Consider the following 10,893-nt stretch of genomic DNA (forward strand, 5'->3'; position numbering starts at 1 on the left):
AATACACATACATATACATACACATATAATATAAATATATATATATAATATATATATAAATATTACATAAATGTACATACATACATACATACATATATATATATATATATATATATTACATAAATGTACATACATACATATATATATATATTATATATATACATATATATATATATATATATATAAATATTACATAAATGTACATACATACATACATATATATATATATATATATATATTACTATAATTACTTGCTAAGCTACAACCCTAGTTGGAAAAGCAGGATGCTATAAGCCCAGGGGCCCCAACAGGGAAAATAGCCCAGTAAGAAAAGGAAACAAGAAAAAAAAATTAAGAACAGTAACAACATTTGAAATAAATAATTCCTATATGATCTATAAAAACTTTCACAAAACAAGAGGAAAAGAAATTAGACAGAATGGAGTGCCCGGGTCTACCCTCAAGCAAGAGAACTCTAACCCAAGGCATTGAAAGACCACGGTACAGAGTCTATGGCACTACCCAAGACTAGAGAACAATGGTTTGATTGTCCTCCAAGAAGAATTGCTTACCATAGGTAGTCTTTCTTCTACGCTTACCTAGAGGAAAGTATAAGTGTATGTATGTATGCATGTATGTGTATATATATATATATACCTATCTATCTATCTATCTATATATATATATATATATATGTATATGTATATATATGTATATCTATCTATCTATATATATATATATATATATATATGCATATACAGTATATGTATATACACATTTATATATGTATATATATATACATATATATATCTATATATATTATATATGTATATGTATATATACATATATATATACATATCTATATTTGTATGTGTATATATATGCATATATATATACATATATATACATACACAAAATTGTATATATGTATATGTATATATATGTGTGTGTTTGTAGATGTATATATATATATATATATATATATATAAATACATATATACATATATAGACATATATATATATATAAATATATATTCATATATATAGACACACAATATATATATATATATATATATATATACATATATATATTTAACTGACTTTCTATTATGCCGATGTGTAAGTGGCTAAGTCGTCTCAGTTGCACTACAGTATATACGACACAAAATTTGAAATGGGATGTTCAACAAGATGGAAGAAAGAAAGTGGGTGCGGAAGAAAAGTAGAATGCTATAAAGTGGGTGCTGCTTGGGGCCAAGGGGATGCTGCAAAACCCCTAAGTAATGCCTACAGAGGAGAGAGATTGTTGGGTCGATATCTAGGAACGAACGTGGTCCCAGAGATTCACACTGACACACCTAGATGAATGTGTCTGTTTCCCCCTTTAAATATCCAAGTGCATGAGTACGAATACATAATTCTATGCAGGTTTATAATTCTTATTTTTTTTTATTACATAGAAGACACCCAAAAAGCCTCGGGGGAAAATGAATTAGCTTGGAATTTCTTCCGAGGTCAACTTTAAAACCAGACGCCGAAATGAGTAAGTTTTTCACGATGAAAAAGGATATTAGATGTCATAAGAAGTTCACGGTCTTTACAATGTAGATATACGCTAATCCCCCCCCCCCCCCTCTCTCTCTCTCTCTCTCTCTCTCTCTCTCTCTCTCTCTCTCTCTCTCTCTCTCTCTCTCTCTCTCTATTTGCAATTCTGTCTTCCTAGCGTTAGGATACATTGCAATGTTTCTTAATACCACTGGAATCATTTCGTAAAATGAAGGCCTATGAATCATATTTGTTGTTACAAAGAATCTAATTGAGCGGTTCCTATTCCTAAGTTTTCTCGCGACATAATCAAATTGCGTTCGTCTTTCCAACTGAAACCGTTGAAATATATAAATGGCAATGTTTGGAGTGATGTGTGCCGTTGTTCTCAGTATAACAAAAGAAATTCAAAGAAAAAAACAACAATAATCTAAATAATGTGATGATACCCCATCTTTTTAGAGAATATGTGAAGTGTGGCATACTGATAAGTGACATGAGATTTCTAGATAAGAAGGTGGGGTCTCAAATATCCTGGAAGATGAAATTAATGGAATGTTCATCTTAAAAGCAAATAAAAATGGTTCATATTATACCAGAAGGCATAAAAGTGGTTCATATTTGCATCAGAACCTGAGTATGTCAAAATAGCACGAGAGGACAATTCAGATAAATCTAATAATCATTGTAATATAATGTACATTTTACAAAAAATTAAAGTAATAATTGGCACTGCTCACAAACTAGACATAACACAGACACTTACATACTACCGTATATATATATATATATATATATATATAATATATATATATATATATATATATATATATATATATATATATATATATATATATATATATATATATATATATATATATATATACAATATATATATATATATATATATATATGGGCTCAAGCCATGTCGTCCTGATGGAAGTTCCTATAGGGTAGCTTCCTAGGGTATATTACAAATACGGCGATATTCCCAGAGAATTTACCTTAAGGTCCCAGAATTCTAACTCCTGGAGCGAGTATCCCTCGTGAAAGGGATATCGCGACATATCAGAGGACGTATTCTTGACACGCCACATGGCAATCTGCATCCCGAACAGAGATTTCGTCTCGCAGGGGGCAAATGGCAAGAAAAGAATTCGGGAAAGAAAAAGGGGGAGCCGCTCCCAAGGCTCCCTATCTCCCGATTCGTAAGCGTGCCTGGCGCCAATCCTGGCGCCATCTGTATTCCTTTTTGCGTAGCTTAACAACTCGGTGTTTTTTCCTGTGTTTCTCACAAATCTTGGATTTATTCTGCTTTTCATGGCTTCTCCGCCTTCGTCGGCCTCTGATAAGTTGAGTACCATGTCTTTTATGTATAAATGTAGGCTCTTGGAAAATTTTTGAGTGATTAATAGGATTAATCTTTGTTACAAGAGCCGTAGCCTACCGGAGGCGTCATGGACGCTGTCGCTCGCTAGGTATAAGTTTAGTTAGTCAGAGCGACAGTCCCGGTTGTTTTGCTTTAATAAATTTTAGCTATTTAGCATTACATAGGATTTCCTTTCGTGCTTAGTATTATTTTGGCGAAGTATTCGCCATTCTGGCCTACGCTAGGCCATGTACCCTAGTCGTTTGGTCCTAGTACTTCATGCATGAACTTGGGTTTTCCGAGTGTATTAAAATTTTATTGAAGCTTTAGGCTATGTTTTATACATTTAAGATTGTGTGGAATATTTCCAAGATAGTATACGAGTGAGTTTCGGTGATTTAGGTAATCGATTCTCTTGGTGCCTAGGCTAAGTTGCTTATGGAGCCTAAGTATACTTTCTCATACTCCCCGTTTGCTTTCTTTTCTTCGGAGAAGGTATGCAATCCCTATCCCTCTGTTTAAGCCTTGGGCTTATCCCTAAGTGTTTTTTTCTGAATTAATTTTCGATAAAAACTATACTGGGGTGTTACTGTACCTTCCTGTTCCAGTAAGTCTGGTTCAAAGAGGGACAGAACAACAGAGTTTTTTAGTCTGAGTCTGTGTTTGTCTGGCTTGGGGTAGAGTCTCCCTCGCTGGCCTGACACAGACAAAGGTAGCTTAGGCTCCTTAGGTCACTACCGAAGGTTTCTGTGGATATGATTCCTTCTTTTGTGATCTACCAGACTAGTCCTTGTTGCTGTTCTCGGGGGAGGATAAGTTTCTTTCCCTGGGAGTAGCAACACCTTCCTTGCTTTGGTGCTCTGGGAGCTGGCAAGTATTGCTGGCCTCCCCCCTTGGGTCTCCCTTAAGCTAAGATGAGTTTCTTAGCTGCGGGTGATCCGTCACTAAAGCAAGGTTGGTAGGACCCTCTTTTGTCCCTTCCCCCTCTATCTCCGTAATGGCCTAGCCATTACAGTACTGTACGTCGTTCCACATCTGGACCTAGTATACGTTAGGATGTGGAATTGACTCAGCCCCCTGCTGGCCGGCAGAGCTGCCGGCCGGCAAGGGTCTTATATTTTGAGTGCTGCCCGGACCTCCCTTGGTCCCTCATCCATGCCTGCCTGTAGAGCGAGACGGCATTGGTCAGGAAGCCTGAATTAGATTCTCCCCTTCCTTATATGCACTCTTTCGGATTGCCGGGCTTGGAGGTAGTATAGACTCTTATCCCGGCATCCATCCTATTTTTCTTCTAGTGCTGTACCCGACCCGGCTGCCGGCCTATGAGGCCGGCAGCCGGGCAGGTGTAGTCCTCTGGTTCTTTTGCTACCGGCTGGCATCGGTCCTGTACCTTTGCCGGCCGGCTAATGTCAGCCCTTGTCTGCCGGTCACCAAGAGTGTGGCCAGCAGCTGGGTACTACCTTGTGTAGTTGCCGGCCGACATTGGCTGTTGCCGGCCGGCAATTGCTGCCGACCGGCACATGCATATGAACCAGAGTTCTGCCGCCTTATAGCTGTTAAGTAGCATACTTTAAAGCTAGTTATGGTGTGTGCCGGCCGGCACGTATCCTCCTATACTGTACTAGTATTCTTCAGTATAACATATACAGTAAGAAGAAAACTATAGTATGGGTTTTGGTACAGCACTGTGTGTTCTAACACTTTTCTGTTTTCTTGCACAGTCCTTTGCTGTTGCCCTACAGATAGGAAAGTGAGTTCTTTCCTGTCTATTATCCAGGTTTTTAAAATCATTGCTTAGGTGTGAGCTCCACCTGTTTCCTCTGGAAACTTTGCATTGGTTACTCTAGAAGAGATTAACCATTTGATTTTATTATCTGGAAGGCTGCAGCATTGGGTTGTGAGGGAAACACAAGTGTGTGTCTTTCCTTTCTGAATTGTTATGCTATACTATGCATATCCAGTGATACATAGTTCACTTGATACTCAAGGAAATTTCTTCTCTTTACAGAAGGACCCTCCGAAGTGCGGAAGTGTTTTCTGCAACGTCGGCAGCAAGAACCTCTGCGGACATGAGTTTTGTAGGAGACACGCAGCATGCGCTGTCTCCAAGGATGATCTCCGGTATTGGGACCCTCAGGTATGTACTGTGTGCACTAACCTGATTACTGAGGCCTTTGATTCCCCTAGGACGGCGGAATCAAGGGATATAGCTAGGAAGAAGCTTCGTACCTGGGTAAGGGGCTTCCAAAAGAACACCTCTGGCCCTTATCTTCCAAGTGAGAAGATGAGGGCGTATCTTTTCCCTAAGGCATCAGCTGATGCAGTGATTCCCCAGCCCCAAGAGGAGATCCCCCAAGTTCAGATCCAGGTGGATGCTGAAGTCGCGGTCGCGATGCAAGACATCCAGTTAGATGACAGGATGTCTGATGTGGACGAGCGTCTGGAGGAAGACCTCCTGGCAGAAGCCCTGGATGAAGTTCAAGCCCCAGACGTTGTAGAGGAAGAGGTTGACGAGGTGTCGGCTACTCCGGATAAGATTCCGGAGCCTATTCCCTCAACATCGGCCGGTCTCCCAGTAGAGCTGGGACAGGCCCTCTCTTCTATTGTTGGAATGATCCAACAAATGCAGAAGGAGAATAAGGAGAAGGCGGCTGCAATGGAACTGCGGATGCAGTGCCTTGCAGAATCACATGGGCCCCAGAAAAAGCTCAATGTGAAAGACCTTCCCTTGTGCTCAGATGCTAACCCATGGAGGTATGCTGAGCACATGCCGATGACGACTGGAAAGATCGTCATCTCGGATAAGCTGGGCTCAGTTCCCCTGGAGGAGGTGGAATTCTGGCCCAGCAAGACATCATATCCGGACTGTTATGTCCGGCTGAGGAAGGAACCAGCTTCAAAGGAGGAGACAGAGCCGAAGGAGGTCATAGTGATGGACCATGCTAAGGCTCAAGCTCTACTTTCATCCTCGATGAAAGAGAGGGGCTTCTCTTACTCAAAGGTAGCTGTATTGAGCAAGAAGCTCCCTTCCTTTGTGTCCTCGCCTGCTAGAGCCTTCCCCTTTTTACAGAAAGGGTTTGCGGCTGTACTAGAAGCAGTCGAGGCCGGCAAGCCTTGCCCCTCCCTGGAGGAGTGTAAACCCTTGTCGCTGGCCCTGCCTGTGGACCACAAAGACTGGAAGGACGTCCATCTTACGCTCTCAGTTGGAAAGTTGGAGGCTGATATTGCCGGACGTCAGTTCGGCGAGGACCTCCCTAAGCTGTCTGACTTTCTTTTGCGAAGAGAGTTCGAGACAAAAGAAAGACTGGCTGCCTCAATGTCTCTTCAGACTACTCTCGAGACGATGGCAAGTGACCCCAAGGTCCATGAAATGTTCATGGTGGTGGCCAAGACTCATCTGGCCACAGTGACGAAGGACCTTTATGGCTTCGTCAAGGCAAGGAGAGCTTGTAGGGAGTTCGTGTTCACCTCGGCTACGGTGAGGCACGAGCCAAGGAAACTAATCTCCTCCAACATTTGGGGAAAAGACCTTTTCCCTACCGACTTGGTCAAAGAAGTTGTTGATAAGGCCGCCTTGGAGAATAGAAACCTTCTCCAGAAGTGGGGCCTGGCTATCAAAAGAAAGTCTTCCCCGGATGAGGGTCCTCAACCAAAGAGGGAGACTATGAGGACTAGGCTACCGTCTCGGCCAGCCAAGCCTGTTAGACAGCAACAACAACTGCAATTGCCATTGCCTCCAGTGCCCCAGATCGTGGCACAAACCCCGACCACTTTTCAGTGGGTACCCCAGGCTGTGTCGACACTGTCCACGGCATTCACCCCAGCGTTCGAAGCGCAGTCTACTTCCTTTCGAGCAAAGCCTAGAGGAGCAGCCAGAGGCTTGTCTAGGCGCCCCTCAAGGGGAAGGGGATTCAGGGGTGGTCGTGGTCAGGGAGGCAAGACCTCAGGACGGCAGTCCAAGTGAGATGATACCGGTAGGAGGGAGACTTCTGAAATTTCGGGATCGGTGGACCTTCGATCCTTGGGCCCAGAGCCTACTCAAGAATGGACTGGGCTGGAGCTGGTACAGCACTCCACCCCCGTGCCTTCGGTTTTTCCAACACTCCACCCCCGTTCTGGAGGAGTACGTTCAAGAACTGTAGGAGAAAAAAGGTGATCCGAAGGGTGAAGCCCATCAATTTCTAAGGGAGGCTGTTTTGTGTTCCCAAGAAAGACTCGGAAAAGCTCAGTCATTCTGGACTTGTCGCCACTCAACAAGTTCATAGTGATTTGCAAATTCAAAAGGCTAACACTGCAACACATAAGGACCTTACTGCCAAAGAGGGCATATTCCGTCTCTATAGACTTGTCAGACGCCTATTGGCACATTCCAATCAGCCGTCGACTCTCTCCCTACCTAGGGTTCAGGCTACAACGAAGACTATACGCCTTCGGAGCCATGCCATTCGGGCTAAACATGACCCCAAGGATTTTTACAAAGCTTGCGAGCGTAGCTCTCAAACAATTACGCCTAAAGGGAATTCAGGTAGTAGCCTACCTGGACGACTGGTTGGTGTGGGCAGCATCCGAGACAGAATGCTTGCAAGCTTCCAGTCAAGTGATCCAGTTCCTAGAGTACCTAGGCTTCAAGATCAACAGAAAAAAGTCTCGACTTTCTCCATCTCAAAAGTTCCAGTGGCTGGGAATCCACTGGGACCTTTTGTCACACCGTTTCTCCATCCCGGCGAAGAAAAGGAAGGAGATAGCGGGTTCTGTCAAGAGACTTCTAGATTCCGAAAGGATATCAAGACGCGAGCAGGAGAGGGTACTGGGCTCTCTCCAGTTTGCTTCGGTGACAGACCCAGTGCTAAGAGCACAGCTAAAGGATGCATCCGGAGTTTGGAGAAGTTATGCATCAAACGCGCGAAGAGATCTGAGAAGACCAGTTCCGCTTCGGCTAAGTACTCTTCTCAGGCCTTGGTCCCAAGCCAGACATCTAAAGAAGTCGGTTCTTCTTCAGCCACCTCCCCCGTCAGTGACGATTCACTCAGATGCCTCGAAGGAGGGATGGGGAGGTCACTCTCATCGGAAAAAAGTCCAGGGGACTTGGTCCAAGCTATTCAAGACCTTTCACATAAACTTTCTAGAAGCTATGGCAGTGCTCCTTACCTTAAAGAAAGTCTCCCCGCGTCACTCGATCCACATAAGGTTGGTGATGGACAGCGAGGTAGTTGCGAGATGCTTGAATCGACAAGGATCGAGGTCACCACCTCTCAACCAGGTGATGTAGGCCATCTTCCGATTGGCGGAAAAGAAGAAGTGGTACCTGTCGGCAGTTCACCTTCAAGGAATCCGCAATGTGACGGCGGACGCTCTATCCAGGTTCACACCGATAGAGTCGGAATGGTCCTTAAGACGCAGGATCATTCTCCTTCATTCTGAATCAAGTCCCAGAACTGCAGACAGACCTCTTTGCGACGAAAGACAACAAGAAGTTGCCCCTGTACGTGTCCCCGTACGAGGACCCCTTAGCGGAAGCAGTGGACGTGATGTCCCTCAACTGGAACAGAGGGTCCAGGATTTATCTGTTCCCTTCACACAACCTTCTGTTGAGGGTCCTCAACAAACTGAGATCCTTCAAGGGGGTAGCGGCAATAGTAGCCCACAAGTGGCCGAACAGCGTGTGGTTCCCCCTGGCATTGGAACTACAGCTGAAGTTTCCACCGCTACCAGATCCAGTTCTGACCCAGCGAGTCCAGAAGTAGACTGTCTGCGCTTCATTACAGAAAACCCGGACCCTGCAGCTCATGATTTTCTCTCCCTAGCGGTGAGAAAGCGTTTCGGGATTTCGGAAGCAGCATAGACTTCCTAGAGGAATATAAGTGCAAATCTACTAGAAGGCAATATGAGTCATCTTGGAGAAAATGGGTGGCCTTTGTCAAGGCGAAGAATCCGCAGGAGATCTCGACAGACTTCTGCTTATCTTTCTTCATCCACCTCCATGGTCAAGGATTGGCAGCTAACACGATTTCAGCGTGTAAGTCTGCTTTGACAAGACCCATTCTATAGGCCTTCCAGGTCGACCTAGGTAACAAGTTCTTTAATAAAGTTCCGAAAGCCTGCGCTAGGCTCAGACCTTCAGCACCTCCAAAGGCCATTTCATAGTCTTTAGACAAAGTTCTTCATTTCACTTCTCTGTTGTGCAATGAAGAGTGTGCATTAAAGGATTTGACACAAAAAGTTATTTTCCTATTTGCACTCGCGTCCAGGGCCAGGGTTAGTGAGATTGTAGCCCTCTCGAGAGAGGCAGGTCGTGTTCAGTTCCTGGATGGGGGAGAACTGAACTTGTTTCCGGATCCTACGTTTCTCGCCAAGAATGAGTTACCCACCAACAGGTGGGGTCCCTGGAGAATCTGCCCTCTGAAAGAAGATACATCTCTATGTCCAGTAGAATGCCTAAAGGTCTATCTTCATAGAACTTCAGACTTCAAGGGTGGTCAACTATTCAGGGGAGAAACATCAGGCTCAAATTTATCTCTGAATCAACTCAGAGCGAAAATCACATATTTTATTCGCAGAGCGGATCCTGACAGTACACCCGCAGGTCACGATCCGAGGAAAGTTGCCCCATCCTTAAATTTCTTTAATTGTATGGATTTTGAACATCTCCGTTCATACACTGGCTGGAAGTCTTCCAGAGTGTTCTTTCGCCACTATGCGAAGCAAGTAGAGGAACTAAAGAGATCTGTGGTAGCAGTGGGTCGCGTCGTTAACCCTACTGTTTAACTCTGCGAGGAACAGTGGTTTTAATTGGGATGATTAATTCCAGGGTGAGTGTGTAGTTACATACCGTACTACAAACTAAGTGAGGGCACGGAGTTGCCCATGTAGACTCTTCCATTTCCAAAGGTGAACCTAGCATAAGTGCAGACATGTGTGCCGAGCGTTTCTAACGCTAATGTCATTGATTTGTAATACAGACTTTTATGACTTTGATACCTCGGTATCTTAAAGGTGGCATTTAATGTGTTTTCTATCAGATAAACAAGTTCTGTTTACTATCATACTTATGCTTAAAGTTTTGGGTTATCCTCTTCTTATATATATATATATATATATATATATATATATATATATATATATATATATATATATATATATATATATATATATATATATATATATATATATATATATATATATAATTGTGGTTAACCTGTCTGTTATTGTCTGTCAATGAACCTGTTCTTGAGAACCTTGCGTCTCCTTCACCTGTGTCAATTTATTGGTATAATTGAGCATTCATTCTATGTACCTTATCTGGGATAATTCTAATAGAATTGTTCCTTTATGCAAGCTATGTTGCATTGGTTTATGCTTTCCCTTAACGGGAGGACCCCGTACCATAAGGGGGACGATGGCGGTTTTACTAGTTTCCTCCTATGCGGATGTAAACCTTTGTCCAATACAAGTATTGTGCGGAGAACTGGTCGATATTTCATATTGACGCAGTGGTTCTTTACAAACTATGCTTTACTTAATATAGGGCGAGACCACTATATTAGCTTGCCTGGTATTCATACATAGGTATATGTACTCTTCGAGACTTTTCCAGAGTCTAGTAGGACTCTTCCCTGTAGGGGGCAGGAAGCTCTAACATGGTTTATAGTTAGTTGAAAAGATGTATAACAGTAACATCTTAGGTCTCTAGGTCTAGTCGACCGGGAAAAATTACCTCCGGGGAGTACAGCACGTTCTGAGAATCCACAGATACAGTAATGCTCTGGTATACTTCCATCAAGGACGACATGGCTTGAGCCCAAAAAACGGATTTTGAGCGAAGCGAAAAATCTATTTTTGGGTGAGATGGCCATGTCGTCCTGATGGACCCGCCCTTGCCTTTCTAAGAAAGGGCTGTAGGACCCCTCCCTACATACAGTATCTGTAGCACCTCGTGTACGCTACAAGGAATACAGATGGCGCCAGGATTGGCACCAGGC

Source organism: Palaemon carinicauda, chromosome 12 (genome assembly GCF_036898095.1).
Source record: "Palaemon carinicauda isolate YSFRI2023 chromosome 12, ASM3689809v2, whole genome shotgun sequence".
Taxonomy (NCBI): Eukaryota; Metazoa; Arthropoda; class Malacostraca; order Decapoda; family Palaemonidae; genus Palaemon; species Palaemon carinicauda.